This window comes from Lissotriton vulgaris, chromosome 3_1 (genome assembly GCF_964263255.1).
Source record: "Lissotriton vulgaris chromosome 3_1, aLisVul1.2, whole genome shotgun sequence".
NCBI classification, from domain to species: Eukaryota; Metazoa; Chordata; class Amphibia; order Caudata; family Salamandridae; genus Lissotriton; species Lissotriton vulgaris.
The window spans coordinates 795,067,848-795,093,319 of record NC_141689.1 but is presented as its reverse complement, the minus strand read 5'-3'; the positions used below and the strand labels follow the sequence as shown (position 1 = coordinate 795,093,319).

Below are 25,472 nucleotides of genomic sequence, written 5' to 3'. Positions count from 1 at the left end.
TGCACAGTTGAGTCACTCTTGGAGACACGCGAAGTTTTGCAACATTAACAAAACTGCGCTAGTTTCAAGATATATGTAGCATACATGGTTAGGAGACGCACGACTCAAGGGTTTTAGGTGTTAAATAAAGCCTTCACCGTGTGCCAAGCCCTGCTGGCCATCAGCCCTATTGCAGCATGCTCACACATCAACTACACCACCCAACTCTTCCAAGTCAGCTGACCCTGCTGTAAAATAGCTTCCGATCCTTGCATTTGGTAGAATGCAGCATTAATGATCAAAGGGACGCATAAAAAATGTAAACGCAAAGCTTACATCAGTGCATAGGATATTACGTTGCAACATATAAAGTGCTGACATCAGCATATCTCATCTCAGAGAAGTCATAATCCCAGAAACAATTTCATTTACGTGTGTGCAGTCTTATGGGATCATGACAAATTCCGCTCTAAATCCGATTCAGGCAGAAATGGTTAATTTCCCCCTTTGCAAATCATTATGAAATGCAAATGGGATAAAGTGTCCAGAATGTGGAAAAACTAGAGAAATTAGTGTGCAAATACAAATTTCCAATTGCATCCTTCATTCCAAAAAACTCGTGTGAACCCAAAATGCCTGCATAAAATGGAGTCGAAGCAATGAAGTGTTTAAAACAAGCTGCCTTAAAAATGTTGGTGTCAGATAATCTTAAAAGTAGCACCTCCAACACCTTCCCTTCCAGAGACCCCACATAAAGATCTTTAGAAGCAGGGGCAGGTCCAGAGAGCCTCCAGATTAAAAAATAAATGCATTTATGTATTTAATACTAGTACTGCATACGAGAGAAGCAGAGTTATGGGTTGGCACTGAGTACTTTCAACACCCGGCCCTGATTACAGCGTGGACCCAAAGTACCAGGTACTGATTAGATGAGTAAAGAGCACGAGACTTCAGGCTGGTTCTAGGTCATCTTGTACTATACTGTTCTCCAACAGGAACCCAAACTAAGTGCCCAACTGACACGTAGTAATGTCTTCTGAATACCAACCTGTGTCTTCTACACCTTGACTACTGATACACTAGGTCACCGACTACTGTTAATACTTCTGTTCTAGACTTCCTTCATCTAGGGTGCAATGGCACCCAACGCTCTGGCTGGAGGTGATAGTCTGACGAACCTAAAATCAGCCAGCAGTTCAGGAAATCGACATAGAAAGCAAATGTCTCCAGGTGCTACAATGTATGGTGTTGCTAAACGTTGGCTTTGCATTGATCATAAGGACTGCATGTTGTAATAACATACAGATGTGTGTACATCATTTTTTTTATGGAAAAGGGTTCTTAAATCGACAGCTTAACGCAAATGTTACCTCTTCCTGTGTCTGTTTCATTACTGGTTTTAAATTATATGGCATTCGAACTAAGTTCCATGTGAACCAGGAGTTGTTTCTCCAAAAAACATAACGTGTATTGGTAAAAAGCACGCTCACCCGCTTGCATCTTGGCACTGAATAACAGATATTTATTGTCACCCAACTCAATTGTACTCATTTTATCAACCTCAGATGGATGAAAGTCCCGCCGGGATTTGAACCTGTGATAGAAAGAGCAAACCCAGCCATGAACACATAGTCTACTGTGCCACCCAACCAGATATTATATAGTATGTTGTACTTTTGGCAGTAGGAGGACCCATCGCATGAAACAAGGGACGCCTCAAGGAGCAGCGCTTCTATGCAGCAGAAGATGTATATGTACCACACTGGACGGATAAAGCTCACTGGACGGATAGAGCTAAGCCAGATTATTTAAATACATGTCTTGTTCCTAAGCACTACTGACGAACACGTGTACACTGAAATTAAGGGTAACATAGATGAAAATACAATAATAACGGGGTTTACTCCTTTAAAAAAATCCTGATTTCCATTACAGGATATTTGGTCATACCTCTATTTTTCGATGTGTTTGTAATATATTGTTTTTAACTTGCCATGTTTTCGATAAGTGTAGCGCACTGTGGCACTAACATGACACCTGTCCTTTTGTGTATTGATTTAGGCCATCTCAAGTATAAAATTATTTTTTGGGACGTTCAACTGAAATCAGTTTTTTAAAAGACGCAGTGGGCCACGCGCAGCCAGTAAGTCGCGCCTCTGCTGGATGCGGTGTATTGGAGCAGCTGAGTGAATGAGTGGATGTGTGGGCTTAGAAAGTGCTACAGTGCTATGACCCCTTGTCTGGAGGGAAGGATGGGTGAGGGGCAAAGAACAGTCAGCGTTTCATTCTTTTGTCAAAGGTCAGGTAGATGCTTTTTGGGTGTTATATCGTTGGTAGTTAGTTCTGCGCTCTCTTGGACTCCAAAACCTCGTCCTTCTTCTGTGTTGCAGCGTTTTTTGGGGGAAGAATGGCCGGTTTGTTCTTAGGTGCGGCAGAGGAGTCCCACAAGGTACCGCTTTACTTCATTGAAAGTTTACTGTGGATTCTTTTCCACGAAGACAATGTGATGTCACAGGGCGGCTTCTATATGGTTACTAAAAGACCCCGAGCACTAGAACTCATGGTTCTGCAGTAAGGCCAAAACTCTTTACACAAGCATGTAGATAGCGATGTTACCTAAGCACCGGTGGAGGGTGCCCAAAATGGGCTCCCAGGCCTCCTTCCTGCTGAGCGACATGCTGCATTAGATTCAATAAGAAGGGCGATCAATAAGGGCATCAGAAGCGTCACTCCTTTCACTTGAGACCAGGCGAAGAATTCCTCGTAACCAGCCGCCTACTCTTGTGTCCCAGCCGGAAGGTTCTGGGAAGTATCCACTTACTAGCCCTGGCTTCCCTAACTGTACCCGTCACTGGTGTACATAGCACACCGCATACTATTACGCACCAGTGGTTAAGCGACCCACATTGGGCCTCTGCCCGAGAGTGCCAATAGTGCTACTGAGCTCAGCAGATGTAGGTACTTTGTCAATATCCAGTTTTGTGGCTGTAAGCCACTGTGGCTCCTCACACTTGCTACTGCAATGATCGGTAAAACCCAAGCCTTCCGGCACAATATGGCGGCGAGCGAAGGGCCATTGGTAGGCCATGTGGCGGCTTTGGCCTACGTGTCGGTCGCAGCTCGCTAATGAATCAAGTGGGAATCGATGTGACAGTTGGCTTCAATTGCTCTTTTTAGAACTGGCGAACCTCGGCACAACTGTTAATTAATGTTCGTAATGAAAGCGCGTGCTCATCAAGCTTAAGAATGGGACTATCTGCTGCCGACGGTGATAATCAATACACTGAGATCAGCAAAGTCAGGGTGTGGGACAGACAGGGTGCCTTTGGGGCTCGCGTGTGCCAATCAGCACTCAAAACAAAGCATAACACAACAACTTAGAAACAAAGAGCTTTCTAATTGAGTTCCTGTGATCGAATTGCTGGATATGTTACAAGCAAAGGATCATGTGTTTCCATGACCACAACATAGATCTCCCCAAGCGTTTGGGGCCAAAAAAGATTTCTTCACAGTCCCAGACTGTGTGTGCCTGTGGCATGCAATGGCGGCTCTAGTTCTTTCATGTGTCAGCAATTTTTCAGTAGCCACAAACCATGCGCTGAAGGGGCGGCCAATTTCAATGGATAATTATACAGCTAATTAAAACCCAGAGTCGCAATAATTGCACTCTGCGACCCAGAGAGTGGCATTCAGAGGGCATCGCGTGCTGCGGCTTCAAGCATCATTTACATATCAGGTCTGACAGGGGATAGAAGTCTTTCTGCCGGCTTACAATGAGCTCTTTTGAGGCAAAATAGAACAAGTGGGCCCAAAAAGTTTCTTAGGGGTTTACCCCCCACTGTGTGAAGAAAATAGCTGGCCTAAAACAGCCTGTACCATGAAGAAGGTCTTTAAACGCGCTCAGTCATCTGTGTGACGCGGTGGCGAGACCCATCTTGAAAATGATCGCAGGTGCCCATGTGTGTCACGCTAACTCTTGACAGGCCCCGGAGGCGCTGCTTTTCTTGTGGGTTGCTCTCTTTCAGATGGGTTAAAATAATCAAGACCACACCTACACTGCTCCAGCACTCAGAAAGCCTAAGCTAGAACCAACCTAGACATCTACAGGTAGAATTGTTAAATAAAAAAGACCAAGCAAAGGAAAATTTGGACACGGAAATCTCCCTTCAAATGTCTCTTAATGCAGCAGTGACAGTGTTTGCCTATCTTTGTTCTGAGACAGTCTGTATTTGAAAAAAGTAAACTGGAATTCAGCCAAGCTTTCATAGCTAACCCTGTTTTACATCAGGAAGGACAAGGCCTACTAGGTTTCAGCCCCGACTTTAGCTCATTGTCCCCCAACTCTTCCTACATAAAGGATGTACCTTAAAAAACCTTATGTTAGAACTCAGCCAATCCTAGCATAGCTTCTCCTGTCTGATCACTAAAAGTACAAGGGTTACAGGCCTGGTTTTAGAGGGTGGGCCGGATGGGCCAGGCCCACCCAAACATGAACATTGGCCCTCACAGTGACTTATGAAGGCCAATAGAAAATGGCCACTTTAATTTAAAACGTTCCTCCGAACGTTGTTTTTGTTCCTGTTGCGTAATTGGGCTTGGGCTCTTTCTCACAGGCACCCTCAATCACGCCCCTGCAGCTGCTTATCAGTTGGGCTGTGACGAGGAACGGAGCAGGTAAGAGGTTTGTTTCATGGTGGACTCATGCAAGACAACAGTAAAACATGCTCAGATAACTCTGGTCATTGATGATCTTTCTGGAGAGCAATCATATGTCTTTAGGTAGTTCTGAAATGCAGATAAACTGTATTTTATGTGGATAGGTCGGTGGTTCCTGCCTTTGTCACAGAGATCCCTGTGTTACTTGCAGTTAAGAAGTTACAATCCTAACATAGGACAGTGGCCTATGAACTGTCATCAAAGAGCTGCATACAAACCTGAATGGTATAGTTTGAACTTTGCTTTTTTTGTGTTGTGATAATAGTTAGGACTTCCCCAGTCATTCATTATTCTAATGTTGATAAAAAAGAGTTTGTTTTGGCAGATATACATTTTTATCAGTAAAGCTGACCCCCAACCAATGGAGTACTCTTTAAATCCTGTGTTTCTGTTTCCTCAGACCAAACCCTCTTAAAATATACTGCCCACCAGTATGGATGGCATGCGTTTCCTACACCTTGTAATCCTCATTGGCTTATGTGACATTCCCTGTAGACTGCTTTACATACTCGTATGATTCATTGTCTCTGTATAATGTGTGTGTGATGTAACGTATTGTGACACCCTACACTGATATGAGTAGTGCTATACAACAAATGAAATGCATACGAGAGGGGGCTACGGAGATGAGGGACACCGGTGTAGGGTAGCAGTGAGGGAATCCAAGGAGGAGGTCATGGGGGGAGGGGCTTTGGAGAGATGAGGGGTACTCTTATAGGGTTGCAGTGGGGGAATCCGAGGAGAAAGTCAGGAGGGGAGCTACAGAGAGATGAGGGGCACTGTTGGAGGGTGGCAGTGAGAGAATCAGAGGAGGGGGTCATGGGGGTAGCTACAGAGAGGTGAGAGGCACTCGTGGAGGGTGATAGTGAGGGAGCCTGAGGATGAGGTCATGAGAGGGAGAGGCTACGGAGAGATAAGGGGCACTGTTGGCGGGTGGTAGAAAAGGTATCTACGGAGAAAGAGGTCATTGGTTGGGCACCAAAAAAGACTTTCTCACCGGTGCTAAAGCCAGCGCTGTTATGGCTTTTCTATTTTTGTTTATTTAATTAACAATCGGGTCACTAGGGCAATGGTGGAACATATTTTAAAGTGTGTGCTTATTAGATTTACTGCTATATTCAATGTTTTACGTTTAAAGGTGATTTTCCTAATGGTTTTTACCGGGAGTAATGAAAGTGAAACTGGATGGTGGCCGATATGGGGCTGGGGCTCAAGGTCAGCTGGGAAATAAGGTGCACTAGAGAGGCGTGGTAGAAAAAGTGGATAACCAAGCCTGGAAGGGAGTGCACTGCAGAGTCCAGGGTCAGGTGCAGGTAGTAATGAAAAGGGATTATTCCTGAAGGCTCACACAGAGGGAGCCCAAGTGGTGTAACTTGCCTGATATTCCCACCTCAGAAACCTCCTCTTCCCATCAATTACATGGAAAAAAACACTTTATTGAGAGTGATAACATTTAGGAAGAGATTTGGAAAAGTGTGTGTTTTACTGGGTCTTGTAAGACTAAGGAGAGATAAATGAGAGCCCTGAAGAAGGCCCTGCTAGATATATAAGTGACAAATCTGGCCTGCTGTGGGCCACCCCGAATGCACCCTTCTCCCACCCAAATAAAAATTTCTGGAGGCTGGGCCTGAAGGGATACATAGGCTCCGGAATATGGGCTCTTCTTTGAGTCCATTATTCCCACCTCCTCCTGCCTATGGGTGGTACCTTTGGTAAGGCTGAGTCATAATTCAGTCAAACATTGCCTGTCGTCGGCTTCTTGGTCCACCATCTGATCTCTCAATGACACATGGCACGCCTACTATTGATCACTGGGGGAAAGCTAAAATATTCATTTTTCATTTCAGAATTTGCTGGATAGTTGCATCAAGCAACCCAAGACCCTTATGCGATGAGCACAAGCATGAACAGTCTAAGTCAAAGATGGTGCATCTTCAAAAAAAGCAAAAAAAATAAGAGCATAATAGCATCACTCAGCAGACAATCAGCTTTCAGGGAATATTTACCATAATCACGCAGACTATTTAAGAAGAGACATGAGATTATGAAGTTATCACAGGCAGACGTTAACCGGATCTGATGCAAAAAAGCACATGTGTGGAGCTGCACTTCAAACTGAAAGAGTTGGAAGTCCATAAACTAAATCAGTGAATGTATGCCATCCTACCGGCAAACACCAAGAGATTCATACAAAAAAGGAACAGCCATGATCTTTTGAGGCACTTACATAGCAACGCATCAGCGCTCCTTATTGGGTAAAGGGAGAATGGATCTGACACAGTGTGACTCCGATTAGAACCGGATGCAAAATGAAAGGAACCAGGGCAGGGGCAGACTCACCCTGTCAAAACCCAACTCCTTGAGTGGATCATCAATCCGACAATAAGGTCAACTACCATCAGAGATAATCGTCAAAACACGCACAAGGCCATTGTTATTTGGGATACATGTGTACGTGGCAAACGATGTGGTGAAGTGATGCTGGGACAACCTATACTGCCCATGGTCCTGCCTGCTGTAATAGCCTACAATGGCCCCTGCCCTGCCTGGTCTCACACCGCAGACTGACCGTGCCTTTGCCATGCGCTTCTCTTTGTTGTCAGTCACTGGAGAGACTTAAAGCAATTTCCCACCTATTCCTCCATTTTTAGAAACATCACATCCATGGAAACTCTCAAGAGAATTTAGAGTCTCTTAGGGTCTACATTTTCAGGGGAACAGCCCTGCGATTGGCTGAGCGTGGGGCTATGCATTCCATGACACCACTCCAAGGTGAAGCAGAGGGGTCCTGGATCAACACCTTCCATTTATTGACACGTTTGTGGAACAGGAAAAAATAAAACAAAAAACTTAAGAGGGGGCGGGGTAGTGCCGCAGTGTCCTAAAATAGGGGAATGGATTTGAGCAGATGTTTACTCCTACATAATGTTCCTTACGGCAAAGCTGCTAAATCTGCATTTCAGCACTTAAAAGTTTACGCGGAATAAAAGCCTAAAAGGGATTATACAGGAAGTTTGTTGCATTCTTCGAAGGCTTTTGACAGTATTTTTGTTTCTTTGTAAGTGGATGTGAGGGATCAGTGGTGGGTGGTCGAGACTTGCATTGAGGGTGGGAGGCAGTACTATTTACTCCTGGCTGTCAATATGGCTGATTCGTAATACGGTTTACCAGGGCATTTAAAGGCCTAAGCCTTCGGGCCAGGGCATCAATCGTGGTACACTGTTTTGCGTTTGCGTGCAAGGAGCCACGTGCAAGGATCAATTGTGATTTCTTACTGGACAAGCTTCTGATGAAACAGAATAAATGCAATGTTTACATGTTTGAAATAAACATGGAGCCCATGTGAATCTGAACGCCCCAACATCTATAGGAGACCTCAGTTCTAAACTTGCCTTTCCCCTTCTACCGCATTGTGGTAAATCCCTTCAACTCCATGTCCTTTATTTCCCGTTTGAAACTGGACCTTGCAGAAGGAATGGTTGGGATTGCCAATCCAATATCCTACACACTCTAGACTAGACACTGAAACTGACACTTTATGCTATTTTTTTTTTAATGTCATTAGTTAGACATGTCTTGCTTGCCCATGCGAAGCGTTTTCACACAAGGATTGTATATGCTGTGCATGTGCAGAGCTAATCCCCGACTCACACACCAAAACCAGTCACTGAAATGTGAACATCATGAAGAACTGCATTGGGTTTTCAGAAATCATCTTAGTAGTAAGCGGGATAGCAGATGAAAGGAGCAGCTGAGCCAGAATGATAGAAGGTGAAAAATGGCAAGGACCCCGAAACAGAGTGACAGGAAGTAGTGTGTTGTGTAGGTGCTCCAGGTGAAGATGTAGCATAACAATGCAACTAGAACCTCGTGTAGCACCAGTGAGATACATTTACTGTAATACTATCAAAAAAATACCTTTTTGTGGCATGAGTTGTTCTCGAAAACAAACCACAGCATATCATGACATAACATCTGCACAGCTGTGATGTTTGAAGATGGAGGATTCAAAATTGACACTGTAACTGCACGTATGGGAAGGCTATAAAGAAGTGGTTAAAAAAGAAACTGCAGTCGCTAAGGGCCCGATTCACGAAGGGCCTCGACACTCGTGACGGAGGCCCGCACTCATCGGGACCTCCTCACTTGTGGCTGAGGCCCCGCACTCGTCGGGACCTCCTCACTCGTGGCGGAGGCCCCGCACTCGTCGGGACCTCTGCACTCATGGCGGAGGCCCTGCACTCATCGGGACCTCTGCACTCGTGGCGGAGTCCTTGCACTCATCGGGACCTGCTCACTCGTAGCGGAGGCCCCGCTCTCATCGGGACCTCCTCACTAGTGGCGGAGGCCCCGCACTCGTCAGGACCTCTGCACTCGTGGCGGAGGCCCTGCACTCATTGAGACCTCTGCACTCGTGGCAGAGGCCCAGCACTCGTCGGGACCTCCACACTGCAGTTTCTCTTTGTGGAGATCTCGCCACAAGTGCAGGCCCCTCAACGGCTGTGGGGGCCTTTGATAATCAGCACTGAGTGAGGTTGTAAGGTGGCGAGAAGACACTGATTACAGTATGCTCTGCAAACACGTCACGAAGGGAGTGACTTCAGAAGAGCTGGCTGGGCAGGAGGGTAAGGCTAATACAAGCCATGTAGACAATGGTTTATTGAGGGATGGCTACACTCTTGAAAACATGCACCAAAAGCACTGACGATGACAGTCGCACAGTCTCAGAAGCAGGGCCGGTCCTAGAACTTCTGGGGCCCCGGGCGAAAGGGAAGATGTGAGGCCCCTCTAATTTGCATGTAAAATCCAGTCGCGGCTAGCATGACTCGCGGGTGGGAGGTCTCGCAGGGGTTATTAAAAAAATAAAATAAACTTACCTTCCCAGGTCTCACGTCATCTCTGCTCCTGACCTGCTCTCTTTCTTTCCTGCCTCTGGCAGGAAGCAGGCAGCCTCCCTCTCCAATGGCAGCATTGTGATTGGTTGGGACGCCGACCAGCCAGGCGCCTATGGGGAGGCCGTTTTCTCCATGTAGGGTGCATTGGTGCCTACATGGAGAAAGGGCAGAGTGTGCATGACTGGTTAGGTCGGTCCCGGAGGGCCGACCAAACAGTCAGGGCCCTTAGCACGGGGCAAGGCACTCCTCCCCTGCCCTAAAGCAGACCCGCCTGCCCCCAACCAAACACTTCTGCTTTCTCGCAGTGTGAGTAGCAAAAACATAAAATGGTAGTTTTTGCATTTTATATTTCTACTTCTCGCTCTGCGAGAAAGCAGTGGGGTGACGCTCCTCCGCCCTAGTGGAGGAGCCGCCTTTGGTAACATCACAAGAAGTGGCATAACAGAAAGTTACACCGCAGGACTATTGATCTTATTTGGCATCTCTGAAGAGACCTAACATGGATAGCAGTAACATGGACAAAAAAATAAATATACAAATGAAATAAGTCCATATATTTTAAAACTGTATTAAATGGATTACATTTGTCACATTGGATGGAAAAGCTAGGTGCAGGTCTCAAAAATATGTATATTATTTACTCCTTGTTAACTGATTGTTTCCAGATGAGTGCATGATACAATTTCCAGTTCTGCCTCATAAAGGGGGGCAATCCTGTAAAGTAATGAGGGGCGGTATCGGCTGGCTAGGTGAAATAAAATGGCACAAGGGCCACAATACCTGATTTGGCTAGGGTTGCCACCTGGCTGATTTTTTTACTGTCATGACCTGTATTTTAATATCCTGGCCGCTGTGAAAATTAAGAAAAATGCGGAAGTCTCTATTTTTTTCGCAGATCGGTATGTAAACAGTCAACGTAAGTTGAACGCACTTTAAAATATGTTCCTAAGCCGCTTTACATAACTATGACTGATAGTTAAACTAAAGAAAGACAGATAGGACATGTTAGAAATAATATGGATATTTATATATTTATATATTTATATCTAATTATCATGCTTTGGCCGTTGCAGAATCTTATAACATAAATAAGTTGCTGTTTTATTTTCTCTTTGCTTTGAACGCTTTGCAGCATTCTCTTCATAGACATTTTCTGTTCCTACACTGTCTCACGCAAAAACAACCATTTATTTTACTCATACGCAACAAACATGCAAAGTAAAGAACAAGCATTCCGACTTTTTGTTCACGTTTTATTTTTGTTAAAATACATAGTTGGAGAACAGCAAAGGCCAGTGAGGATAATGCATGGAGTGCTATGTGCCAGGTGTATATGCAAATCTACATACGGTGCTATATGCATACATCGACACATTGAGCACAAAACAAACTCAAGGCAAGTGGAAACTATGGCTTGGGGATTAAACTCCTTGTTGTTGCAGTGTGAGCCAATCAGACAGTTAGTGTGCATTAAAATAGCTGGAATTAAGTAAAAGAAAAATGGCTTTTTGCGATCGGTCCGTGATTTTTATAGTTTACATAAGGTGAACTCGTTGCTAGGGCATTGGGGTGATTTACATGGTCAACAGTTACACTGCACAAGATCAATTGTATTTTTACTTTAATCTTTGGTGAGATTAAGTGATTTGCCCAGAATGACAGGATGTTGAGCTGATGTTGGGACTAGAACCTGGTCTCAGACTGCCAATGTAGGCAGTTTAGGACACCACGCCACATCCTCTCTAGTTTAATAAAAGCCTAACAAAGGTTATCTCACTGCGAGGCCCATGTAAATACACCCACACCCTCCAGAAAGGCCTATCATAGTTCACTCCTTCCCCAGCCCTCCATTTCTTCAGGGTGATGACCTTGCAGGGGAGGGGGTTCAAGAAAAAGGACACAGCTACTGCTGCTACCATGGAGGCTAAGGTGTCAATTGCCCATAGCCAAAATCAGGCTCCCTCAGTGACGGCCCGACATACTCCCACCTGCCCCCATCCACCATTGCCTGGCAGGGGAGCGGTCTGGGGCAAGACACTTCTTTGCTGGCCCCAATGGGGGGCTGAGGGGAGAATGACACAACACTTAGAGCAACACCTGGCCACAATTAAGGCTGATTGCCACACTTAACACCTTCGCCCCATGTCACACCTTTCAGCACCGGCCCATTGGCCAATGCTCTACTACCTGCCTTCGCAATCCGACCCTGTCCCCAATTACAGGTCAAAGATGCAAATGCAGACGGGCCTCGCACTACATGTGGGCTGCACGGCCCTGGGGAAAGGGGGCCCCCTCCCTGGGGGTTAACAGCCATTAACCAGTGCTGCGAGGCACAGGGGAGGGGGGCCTCTTCTCCTATTCTTACACATGGTTGCGAAGGCCAGAGGAGAGGCAGCCCTTCCCTGGGCCACGCAGTGCTCACCACAGGCGCGAGGCTGGTGGGGAAACACTTTTGCGAGGCCCCCTATTGATGGGCTGAGCTCGGGGCCCTGGGCAGCCGCCCATGCTGCCCATGCCTAGCGCCGGCCCTGCTCAGAAGGTCTACGTGAGAGGTAATTTGGGAGATAGGACCATATGTATCAAGCCTTTTTCCCGTTTGCAAACGGGCAGATTCTCAGAATCGGCCCATTTGCGAATTTGAAAAAGCCTTTTGGGATGTATCATTCCAAAAGGCCATCGCAAAATAGAAAATTTGTAATATTTGGAATTCTCTATTTTGCGAATGCAATTAAGGAATTGCAAATTGCGATTCCTTAAATGCAATTCTGGAAGCACCAGAAATGTGCTATTTGGCCTTAAGTACTTGATTTTTTTAAAGTGCCATATGTCGCACATACATACCCTTAGAGCATGTATGTGCGCAAAAAGTGCACACATGCATATTTCAGGGCTGCCACTAGGGTGTCCTTTTGGCACCCTTTTAACCTTGAAATTGCATTCTCAATTTGCAATTCTCTAATTGGTAATTGCAAATTGAGAATGTCTTCCCATTCATTCCTATGGGCCTCCTAGCTCATAGGAATGAATGCGAAGGTATACCTTAATTGCAAATCTCAATTTGCGATTCGCAAATAAGGAATATGTAGTATTCTCAAAATTTTTAGCAAATCCTACATACATTGCATTTTCCAATTCTCTAATTGCGATTCGCTAAAAATCAAGATTTGAGAATCGCAAAACTCTTTTTTGAGACATTTGGCCCATAGACTTTAAGCACCCAAATTCAGTGACATTCTGTGCAGTGAATCAGCATTGTGTACTGTGTATTGTGCATTGAACTGAGGGAAACAGTATCAAACCAGGCTTTCTTTGCTGCTTTCTTAAAAATATTTGCCCCAGCAATTGTTTTTGCTGTTGTAATAACATATTTATCAGCAAAGTACTGTAGATACTACTAACAGTAACAATCAGTGAACATTAACACATCGTGATAAACCAAGTTAATCCAGAGCTTGAGCAATAGTCCAGTGCTGCAGGACACACCACAATTAGCCTCTAGTACTTTAAGAGCATTCTGACAATGGTTACAAACTTAACAATGCAACAGACCTAAAAAGGGGAGGAAGAACGGAAAAGAGGGAGGGTAATAACCATGTTCATCCATTGAGACTGACCGAAACATGCCAGAAGCTCAAAAGAACTTGACTTCAGAGGTAATACCCAAGGATCTGCAGAAAAGTTTTCACTGATCATCAAATATTTCATCAATACTGAATCAAATAGTTCATCAAATCGATCAGGACTAGGTAGATGGCCTCCTCAGTACTCGTCTACACTTCTTGAATAAAAGGCTCATTTAAGAAAAAGTCAACAAATTGTGAAAAAGAACTGGTTCTTTCAAGTTGATGCTTGCTTTCGTGCTACATTATGGAGGCTTCAAACGAGATGGAGATGGAAAATTGATACCAATATCCTAGTTGACAAAAGGAAGCTGTGTCCTTTCAAGATAATGTTGAGGGAGGAGAGCAAACATAAAGCTATGATGTCTACCTCAACAGGGTCTTTTAAGGGAGAGCGCCCCGGGCGACAGGTTCTTGATGGAAGGACGGTTTACATTACTCTTCAATGCACTTAAATACGCAGCTCTGAAAGCGACTGCTCGGGTTCAAAGCAGCCAGTGCAGTTGTGAGATAAGCGTAAAGTTATCTGCACACGGGTGTTAGATGAGGGACTCTCTGCTGAAGACTTCATTCCATTTCCTGCCTTTTGTTAAAAAATGAAAACATTGGTGGGTGAAAGGAAAGACAGACTATTGTCATGCAAATTCCTTGAAAGAAAAAACGTGATCAATGGAGGTGCCTTTCCTTCCCCTGGCACTGCACAAAAAGGTACAATCAGCCTACAATCTGTGTGAGCGGTTTCCGACATTAAATAATGCACTCCAATCCAATTTTAAGTAGACTGATTTAAATGAATGTGTAAAACTGAATACGTTATTTCACACTGTCTGCAGCTTGCTTGCACGGTGGCGGCCATTTTTAAAAATACATTGTGACCATGCTTGTATGCACACAGGGCTAGACACTGTCAAGCTTGTATTTAAACACTGCATCAGTTTCTGTTGTGGCAGCGCACGTGGTGCCCGCCGACGGCCATGGCCGGCCTCCTAATGCTTCCATATGGCTGCGCTTCTTGAAAAGATGGCCGCCATCTCCAACTAGGGCAGCCCGGCCACAGAGGACCTGATATCTCAAGAGGGATTTACAAGTGACTGCCTCCAGTGTCTAGCCCCCCTTGGGGGGCTGCCAAACAGTGTGATGGCTGGGCCGGTAGAAAGCTTGATGCCGGCCAGCCATGAATAATGGTGGCTTTGTTGGCCCGTCACATGGGCCCGGCGGTGTTACGGTTATTGTCACTCTTGGGCTCCTTGCGGGAAGGCATGCTTTCACACAAACCAAACATCTACTTTGCTAGCTGACTCAGAATAGCTCGTTATAATTCAACATACATCACTCCTATGCAGATAATCAACTTGTTGCAAACTCCTTAAAACACTGTTAAATCATTTCATCCCCTATGCCGCTCAGAAACACACTCTGCTACAGGCGAAAGCAAGGTTAGGTGGGCCCCTCAAGAGAGAAAAAATAATATTTCTATTCAATTTCACACTTTAGTTAAATCTGCACTACAATTGCACACCTCTAAAAATGTAGTCAAATTTGTTGGCAATCACTCACACCTCAGGTCTTGAAATCTTCCTAGAGGTGTGAGAACAAACTCACAAATTAAGTTTTGAAAAAAGATGTAAGTCTATTTCAAAATAAATAGATGTTGAGTTGAAGGATGCCAGGCACATCCAGTCTACCAATTAAATTACCTGAAGGAACTAAGTTGATTCCAGCCATGTTTTTAGAGTTAAGCAGAGTTTCACCCCTAAATCTGCCCTTTCCCTATCTGAATTGGGCTATTGGTTTAACCCATGTGACTCCTACTGAATGGGGGCTTTCGAATATACCACTCTCTCTTTTCTGTGGGGAGTCCCTCGTGCTCTTCCACAGGCTCCGCCAGGCAGCCTCACCTCGTGGGTCCCTGGTCTTGAGCCTCACCCTTGTTGCGCTATGCTCACCCCCCTGCAGTATTTATGAGTGTTTATGAGTGAGATATTTAAATGTCACTTATCATGTCTCTTTTCACCCTCGTATCTACAGATAGCCACATTGACGTGCTTATGTCTTTCTTAAAAACGTTTAATCTCAACCTTTAACAAATCGTTACCTTTTAGAGCAGGGGTCTCCAAACCGGTCCTGGAGGGCCGGATCCATGCCAGATTTTTGGGATATCCCCATTGAGATACATGTAGTTATTTTAAAAATCTGGCATGGATCCGTCCCTCCAGGACCGGTTTGGAGAGACCTGTTTTAGAGACTTTGACCCACATTATAGAAGCCGAAAGACTACACTGCCCTGCTGCGTGACAGCAGGACGTACAGACACACCCTTTGTGCAATATCTGGCAGTGGCTGATGGAGGTAACAATCCAGCCAATGGGAGTCTCTCTCAACATAGGCTGAAAGGGTCAAATTGCATACCACCGTCAGCTAATGCAAGGGCATCATTATGTAGACAACAATATAACAAGACAAACACAACCCAGCAATAGACCTGTCTTTTGATGGTCTTATCTAGAAGAGTGTTTGCAGTGATCCATTTTAGCAAGGGGGTGGCACCTGGTGGATCCCTTCTGTGTATTAGGAGTGATACACAGTGCTTCAGTCACCTCCCCGTGGTGGAAACCCATGTCAGTTTTCTCCACCCAGCCAAAACACACCCAACCCGCATACCAGGTCGGACTGCTCTGCCTGGCAGATAGCTTTTTTAAGTCTTCTCTGCCAAATATTACGGCCTGACACATGGAAATACCACTTACTTAGGAGAGCAGTATTGCATAGGCAGTGAGGCGCTTTGCCTCCAGGAATGAACTTAATAAGGAGATTTTCCTTCAGTGAGCCATAGTGTAGTTAGCAACTTTTTTTCAGCATTGGAAGTACTAAATACTTCCATGGGCCGATAGACCGCTTACGGAACCAAAATTCTGGTGATTCTGAACAACCTACTGCCACAAAGATTCACAAACGTAGAAGTTGAACAGTTACAGCGCTATCTATGTATATAGAGTCCACTGTATTCCAAAACCATCTACGCTCACAGATTGGATGGACTCTGTGATTTGCAGATGAGTGCAACACTAACATACTGCTTCGATTAAAGTTTTCATCAACATTTTGTACTTTGGACCACACTATATTATTAGCTCCTCTCAATCTGCCCTGAAAGTGTCCGGCCGGGCACTGAATGGCTTGAAACTTTCCTGGTCAATGGCACCAAGAGGTCAGTGCAGAAGTATTGCAGCTCTATGTCCTTCTGCTGTACCTCAAGGATCCAATCACCCCCAGTTCTATTTAATGTTAATACCAACGCCCCGGCTAAATGATACACACGTGATACTGCCACATCCTGAGCGAATGCCTTCAGCACTTGCAGACAAGGACGGGAGGAGGATTTCAGGCACTTGAAGGAGCAAAGACAGAAGATTGCGTGCTACTTTGACCAAAATCACCAACACTTTGGGTTGGGCTTCTTTCATTCTTCTCCCCAATCTTTAATAAGACCACTGCCGTCACTAAATAACCCAGAAATCTTGAGCGTTTCTTTGAAGAACATGTATCACCAAACAATCATAATGAACTTGTTGACAAATTCTGCAATCTTCATTTGGTGGCAATCAAAAAGCTACAATCTATCAGCCTTCTCCAAAATGGCAATTATTGACATTTTCTGGGACGATCTTGCCCTCAAACATTTCAACCCCATCTGCCATAACACAACCACAAACATTTGCAACATATTGATAAAAAAAACTGGTGACAAAACTCCTAAGTGTGGTACTACCCTCTCCAAGCCGTATTCATTTCTAAGTTCTTTGCATCTGGTAAAAGTGCTTCAGTGGCCAAACCTCAACCAAAGAATAAGAAAATGAACCATTAAATCTATTTTCCTAACAGGTAGCATGTTGGGTCCCCACCGTTTGCTAAATGGAGGTCACTGCTTCTCTGTGCCAGTTGCATCACTATGGAATGCATTCTGACCAATAATCAGGCTTTCAAAGCTAAGCCTTCACTTCTGGACAATGTTGAGCAGGCTTCGATTTAAATGATAGCTAAATGTAATTATCGGACTGTGTCAAGATATCCTCATAGCACCAAGAGGTGAACTTAATTCAGAGTTTTGTACTGTATAAATATCAGAAACAATAACTAAATAATAAATACAACTCTGCTTTAAGCACATCATGTGTAAATGTAAGGGACACATCTAAAACAGAGGTCAAAGTGCCTCCAATAATGTACAAAGTTAACAAATATTGTGTGTACCCAGAACTAGAAACTGTCCAAGAAGCCTCAAAGCAGAAGAAGGCCACAGCGTACAGTAAGAAGGCCACAGAATCTAGTACGCTGGTTAGGGCTGCTACTCAAATGTCACTCGAGTGGTAGAGGACAATGTTGTGCGCAAGGAGAGACAGTCACTGCATGAAACTCCCCACACAAAAGGCTGACCAGCGTTTGAAACAGAGAAGTGAATGTGGCCAATGTTCCTGTCTCTCTAGATAATGCTTTTTGGGGTTCCAACCTCCTTGAGATCTTTGTTCCGCTCTCGCGAGGTTTCCAAGATCTCCAATAGTACACCAGTACTTTCCCTCTCTGTTCACACACACAGTGGATCACCCTCTGGTGCAGGAGGCTCACTCAGCCCCAGTGCTGAACACCAACTGTGATCAGAGCGATGCCTGAATTTACATGACAACGTTTTGTTAGCATCTTTTCGCTGCCCTTGAGGAATTGTTCAAGAAGGTCTTCTAAAACTGCTGTATATACCATTGAAGCTCGTCAATTCACCTTTTCTTCTGAAGAGGAGTTGACTGGAGCCTCGCTTCATTATTGAGGCCCTTGGGGATCATGGGTAAAATCTCTGCCTTACCATTGCAGGTTGTAATTGGATAGCCTACATGTGCTGACTCTGCCACTGTCATGGCCGCCATGCAACATTTGATGAACCACACAGAAAATTGAAATCATCTCTTTGATGCCATTGATACAAAATAATAGGACCCTGGTTCTTTCATGGTACAATAGACAATGCCAACTGCAAGCATCAAAATGTTGGTTTGGCAAAGATTAATGGACACGTGCTATGAGTTGCAGGTCCCAGTTCAAAGTCTAGCAAGGCCAGCTCCACCTTTCATCTTTCCAAGGTTGACCATGTAATATTTCATGAGATAATGGGAAGGCCTTTTGTTTACAGAGCTTACACACAGCAAAATCTAGGGTATGAAGCGCTGTCTAGAAACACTTTTATTGTTATATTATGAGGATGCCGAAATATGGAACCGGTTGGCCATAGCAGTTACAAAACCTTTAAGAAAATAAAATCAGCTATGACAATTAGATGACTTCATGCAAATATATACAGAACAGGACTGGTGTTCCATTTAACAGAAAGCCAAACGATTAAGCCTTTTCTGAAAAAGCATACATTTTAAGTTAAAAGAAACGTATTAGAATTTAAAAACCAAGAAGTATAAGGCACCATACATCAAATGGGTGCAGTAGATGTTTTACAGTCATGAAACTACAGGTAACACAGGCTGGCCATCACTTCCTGGTTACAAATAGTAGAACCTTCTAAGTAATGCAAAGATCACATACTGTTCCTTCAGGGCGGTAAGAGATTCTCCATATGAGAATTCCTGTCTTGACTGGAGATCCCCTTACAAGTATTCCACAAACATTACCTGCTTTGAACTCCGTAAGCACAAGATTTATGGGCTGATTATGACTTTGGTGGTGTTGGAGCGGGTCAGCACGCCGCTGCCCCACTCCTACACCGCCAAAGTCGGCCGCTGTCCGCCCTCCCACCAGATTACGAGTTTTCTCCTGGTCTGGAAGGGGGTCATTGGCAATGTTCATGTCATGTCGGTGCCTGGCACCGCAATCAGAACACCAAAGCAAGTTCCTGCACAGCATGGGCTGCATAGTGCATGCTGGCCAGGAACTGGGCGTGCATGCACATTCGGGGACACATCATGTGCCCCCTACATGCATCCCAGTGTACATGGGGAACAGGGGGCCCTGTAGGGCCCCCTTTGTTTCCCCACCACCAGCCTTTTCATGGCAGGCTCACCGCCTTGAAAAGGCTGGCAGTGTGAAAACTCAGAATATGCTTGATGGTGGTGCAGCAGCACCGCCAAGCATATTACTGCTCCAGGCTGCCATGACACCGTCAGGGAACATGGTGTCCAGGCAGTTGCGACGGTCCCAAAACAGTCCGACCGCCTTACTTGTAATACAGTGGTCGGACCACTAGTGCAGCAGTCGCCGACCCCCACCACACCTCCACCATGGATTTGGCAGTCAAGATTATGCGTAAGGATGCTGGGTGCGGTAAATAAATACAGTGATAGGTGTTTGACAGAACCAGCTGCCAGCAGGCAAGTGTTCTATCTCCACCCTTTCCCTTGAAAAAATTGCTCTCAAACCCCATTCTATCACTTTAGAAAATGGGCCCTGACTAACTCAGTCCTCTTACACGCTCCTCCTCCCCCCACTCGCCGCTCACACTTTGCTTTAATTAAGTGTAGATATGATAAATATTGCTCACTATCCGGGTATTGTGTCTCAATCATCACTCTACTTTGTATCAAATCCACAAAATTGTAAATGTTGCCACTCAAACTGTATGTGAACTTATGTTACTGTCGGCTTGTACACCATTTCTTGTCGAAAGTCGAAATAAATCTTGGTACTCGAGAAAATAATAAATAGAGTAGGGCTAGTAGTCTTTCCTGATTTTAGAAGTCAAAGGCCACTGGCTTGGGTGAAAGTGTTTTAAAGCCAAACGGAGAACTCTTTCTCATCACCCCGAATAAGACATCATGCTATGTATGTCACAGTCACTCGCTTCCAGTGTATGCCTACACAAGATCCCTACACATTCTTAGAGGTTTTATACTATTGCTTTGTCAATTGTTGAGTCTTTTGAGGAGATAAATCCCCTTGCAGCAGTAGCGCGCTCCATTTCCAATTGTCTTCAGAAGTTAATCTTATGCAGGAGACGGGTGAGCTGTACATTCAGAGGACTTTCCTTAATAAAGGATGACTTTCACCGAGATATGATTGTATTTTGAACATGTTCGGGGGAGAGCAGCACTTCCGCAAGCTGAAATTTGCATGATGGAGTGAATTATCTCAGTGGGAGTTCCTGCAGCGGGATAGTTTTAACCTATTACAAAGGGTCTGTGAATATCTAATTATTGAGACTATAATCATATGAAAATGTTACGTGTCTGCATGGGGGAAACAGTAGTGCGTCCGCTGTCATGATATGGAATGGCTGAATACCAGGTGTCCGTGCTAGAGCGGCGAGACACAACAGGGCGTCCCTGAATGGCCCACGACCGTCGCTGACTGAGGAGGAACCACTCAAAGAGCTCCCTCTTTAGACAGGGACCTCGCTGCGGCACAGTAAGGGGTCCACTTCCACTCCTACCTTAGCTAACCCACCCAAGAATAACGGTCAGCAACGAGCAGAAAGAGGTAAAATAAAGGTCAGTAACGAGCAGAAAGAGGCAAAATAATGGTGAGGGACAAGTAGAAAGAGGCAAAATAAAGGACAGAGCAAGCAGAGAAAGGGATGAAAAAGAGCAGAAGATGAGCAGAGGAGGCACAAAATCGAAGACAGGAGGCAAGCTGGGCAGGAGGATCATCACAAAGGAAGCTGGAATGAGGACCTGCTACTGTGTGCCCCCTACTTTTGCTTATCATGCACACACTGACAGATCCACTCATGCACCCACTCACAGATCCACTCATGCACCCACTCACAGACCGACACATGCACCCACTCACAGACCCACTCAGACCCACAAACCCACTGACAGACACACTCAGACACTCATGCACCCACGCATAGATCCATTCAAGCACTCATTTACCCACTCAGGCTCACCGAGACTCCCTCACACGGACCCACTTAGACTCACATACCCACTAAGACACTCATGCACCCACTCACAAACCCAGAGACTAGCACACTCTCACATATAGACTCAGACACTCATCCACTCACTCAGACACTCATGTTCCCATTCACAGACCCACTTAGATCCACCCCCCATCAATTATTCACATTCACTGTATCTTTGCCTTCGACCCTCTACCGCCGTGGCCTCTGCTGCTCTTCCCTTCGCAAGTTTTGTTTCCTTCTGCTCCCTCCCGCCCCCGCTTCCCGTCAGCCGTACTCTAAGACTGACTGACAGGGAGACGCTGTTGAACCATTCAATGAGGCAGTGGCGGTGTCAGGGAACAGCGCCGAGTCCGTCTGTCTTGCACCGTCTTGCACCCAGGTTTCCTCTCTCCTGGTCCCTGGTTTCCATCTCGTCTGTCCTTCTGCAGTGCTTTGAAATGCCCGGTCTCCCAATCCGCCAAGGGGCACCGGGCCTTCACGTGGGCACCGCGGGCGCTCTCACCACAGCGGGTGCTCTGCCCCGGGTCCACGGAGCCACGACGCCCCCTCCTTCGCCACCAGTGCGCCGTGCGCGGAGTTTGGATGTGAGGGTTTGCAGGAACAGAGGAGGCTGTAACTTTGACAATCACGTTTTCTCAGTGTGATTTGTATTTCTGAACGGTAGACATACATTATTGCTGTATTTTTGCTGTTCCACGCACCCTTCCCGTGAGCTCCAGACCAATGTTTTGCTCTTACTGGAGCGTGTTTTCGAACATTATCCGCGGAGGCTCCGTGACCGCTGCTGGAGGGGAGTGCCAGCCTGATGTAATCCGCAGCTGCCCTCCGGCAGCAGGTGTAACCGGGGCAGCGCCGTGGGGGCGAGGGCGAGACCTCACTGCCACCCCCGCACCAGCCACTGATGCCAGCACCCCCAGAAACAACTAATGCCCCGGAGCGGGGGGCTCCCCAGCCCTACTGAGACCTTGACGCACCGAGAGCAGAGGGGGGAGACTCCCATCCTACAGACCCCTGACGTCCCAGAGCAGAGGGGTGAGACCTAGACACACCCAGAAATAACTCATTCCCAGGAGCAGAGGGGTGAGACGCCCCCATCCCCGCATCAACCACTAATGTCCCACAGCAAAGGAGTGAGACTTAGATACACCCGCAAACAACCAATGGTCTGCACCAGAGGGCGCGAGACTCCCCTACTCCAGCACAAACCACTACTGCCTCGGAGAAGAGGGGTGAGACCCTCTAACACCCAGAAACAACTAATATCCCGAAACATAGGGGCGATACTCTCCCAGACCAGCCACTAGTACTACTGCATCAAGGAGAGGGTGTGACACACTTACACCCCGAAACAAACAACTCATGTTCTAAAGCGGTAAAAGGCGGAGGTTTACCAACACCCGCACAAACCACTAATATCCCAGAGCAGAGGGGTGTGACCCTGCCACACCCAAAACAACTAATGTCTCAGAGCAGAGGGGTGAGACCCTCCCGCCCCTGCAGGAACACTAACCTCCAGAGCAGAGGACGTGAGACCCTCTAAACACAAACAAACACACAAACAACTCATGTCCCAGAGCAGAGGGGGTGAGACCCTCCCACCCCTGCACGAACACTAACCTCCAGAGCAGAGGACGTGAGACCCTCTAAACACAAGCAAACAACTCATGTCCCAGAGAGGAAGTGAGACCACTCAGGGGTCTCCAAACCAGTCCTGGAGGGCCGGATCCATGCCAGATTTTTAAAATTACTACATGTATCTCAATGGGGATATCCAAAAAAATCCGGCATGGATCCGGCCCTCCAGGACCGGTTTGGAGACCCCAGAAGCAAACAACTCATGTCCCAGACCAGAGGGGGAGAGACCCTCTAAACACAAGCAAACAACTCATGTCCCAGAGCAGAGAGAGTGAGAACCTCAAAACACAAGCAAACAACTCATGTCCCAGACCAGAGGGGGTGAGACCCTCTAAACACAAGCAAACAACTCATGTCCCAGAGCAGAGAGAGTGAGAACCTCAAAACACAAGCAAACAACTCTTGTCCCAGAGCAGAGGAGGTGAGACCCTCTAAACACAAGCAAACAACTCTTGTCCCAGAGCAGAGGAGGTGAGACCCTCTAAACACAAGCAAACAACTCATGTCCCAGAGCAGAGGGGGTGAGACCCTCTAAACACAAACAACTCATGTCCCAGAGCAGAGGAGGTGAGACCCTCTAAACACAAGCAAACAACTCATGTCCCAGAGCAGAGGGCGAAACCCAGACAGGGGCGAAATTCACCTGTTCCTCAAATAAACAACCATGGTTCACAAGGACTGGAGGGGCGACACTCCCCACGCATAAGTGCAAGACGTCTAGGGGGTAGAGATGAGCCCCACTCTTCACCAGAACTGCTGTCGCTGAAGGGGAGATGTTAAACCCTCACAACAATAATTGCAGTTCAGAACAGCGCGTGAGACACACTACACGAACAACTGCGTCCAGAGGGGGGAGACACACCAGGTCTGCACACAGCCACTGCGCTCGAGAGGCGTGGATGGGGTCTTCCCTTCATGAACAACTATTACTCCAAAAAGATAGGGTGAGGGGGCAATATCCGTCATTCCAAGGCTGTTTGCGCACAAACCAGTGACATCGGGATCCAGACGAACAACTAACACTCCAGATCAGAGGGGCGAGACGGAACCCTCACACAAACTAGCGCTACAGAGCAGAGGGGCGAGACGGAACCCTCACACAAACACCTGCTGTTACAGAGCAGAGGGGCGAGACGGAACCCTCACACAAACTAGCGCTACAGAGCAGAGGGGCGAGACGGAACCCTCACACAAACACCTGCTGCTACAGAGCAAAGGTGCTCACCCTCGAAAAAATAGTATTGCTCGAAAGACGATCGCAGAGAGACCGACTTATAACAGCTCCAAAGAAAGGAGGGTGAGGCCCGCCCCTCAGTCAAAGAACTGATACTCAAAAGCAGTGGTGTAAGGCCCGCTACTCGCACAAACAACAACACGGCGGACTCATGTCACTGGTTGACTTTACGCTTGTTTTTGGCCATCTAAGATCTCTGCATATACATACACACACATACCATAGACATGGATAGTTCTTTTGATCGGAGTTGTGGGACCCACTCTGACGCAAAAAAATCGACTGCCCAGTGCTTAGAGAGAGAGAGAGAGTGTGTGTGTGCGCGCGCGCGTGTGTGTGTGTGTGTGTGTGTGCGTGTGTGTGTGTGCGCGTGTGTTGGGACTGGTGTCTTCTTAGTAAATCTCCGACTCGTACTTATCAGATGGTTTAGAGCTGCGGCGCACTCACATCCCCCGTTCCCATGTTGTACATAATACATTACATAACACATCCAACAGTACAATGTAATCCCGTCATATTAAACATAACTGACAATTATAAACCATGCAATTATTCCACAGCTTCCTATGTCACCAGGTACAAACCATACACCTGTTCCCATCTCCTGTCGAACACTCTTCACCCATGGATCATCAGAGCGTGGATTAGTAAACAAATAATGCCTTGCAGTGACAGTAACAGAAAAGTATCCGCAGAAAGTGCACGGGGATATATTTAAGCGCTACCTTCTGCCGATTATTTGTTTTGCAATGATAATTTTTGGGACATTTCAGTACTACAAACTGCAGAGGCAACGACAGAGCTCAGATGACTGTTGTTTTAAAAAAAATTAGCCGAGTAAACAAAATACCTATTCAGTGTATGCAACCAGGCGGTTAAAAGCCCATCAGAGCGATGTCTCTCAGACGTCCCCCTTGACAACCAGCACTTTAGCGGCTTCGAGGCACTCAAGTCACAAGAAACTGCAAAAAAACGGACCGCGGCTCTTAACTGCACGAAATACTAAGTGTGGTCGCGCAACCGAAATAACGGATAATTGTTTGAAAAAACTTTGTCTGCTCCGCGGCCCGCATGCTGATGAGGCGAGAGTCTGACTGACCTTGCTCAGGCGGCGGCGGAGGGATGGAGCGGGTCCGCGGACTCATGCAGAGCTCCTCCTCTGGCCCGTTCTGAAGCAGCCCCCAGGCTCGTCCCCGTCTTGCCCGCGGGGTCTGTGGATCTGGCCGGATTCCTCGCAGGTGGATCTCTCCGCAGTCGGTCCCGGCGCAGGCTGCGGAGTGTCCTGAGCTGTGTGCGGTGCTGCGGCTCGGCTCTCTGCCTCGCACTGCCTCACTGCGGCCAGACGAGTCGCTGCTCCTCCTGGGAACGGCGCAGCACTGACTGACTGTCTCTCTCCAAGACAGGAGCAGGCCCGCCCCTCAGCACGGGTGGGAGAGAGGGGGCTACCCTGGTAAACAGCGTTGCGTAGCGCGACGACTCTCGCTTCTCAGGGG

At 46.5% G+C, this 25,472-nt stretch overlaps 1 protein-coding gene across 1 annotated transcript in view; it reads right to left on the bottom strand.

The window, feature by feature from the left end:
- Positions 1–25,337, bottom strand: part of MEGF10 (multiple EGF like domains 10) — a 302,219-nt gene extending 276,882 nt beyond the window's left edge. Inside the window, exon 1 of the mRNA XM_086961113.1 lies at positions 25,079–25,337. The gene's annotated coding sequence lies outside the window, so the exon portion shown is untranslated. The remainder of the gene's footprint in view (positions 1–25,078) is intronic.
- Positions 25,338–25,472: the final 135 nt, after the last annotated feature.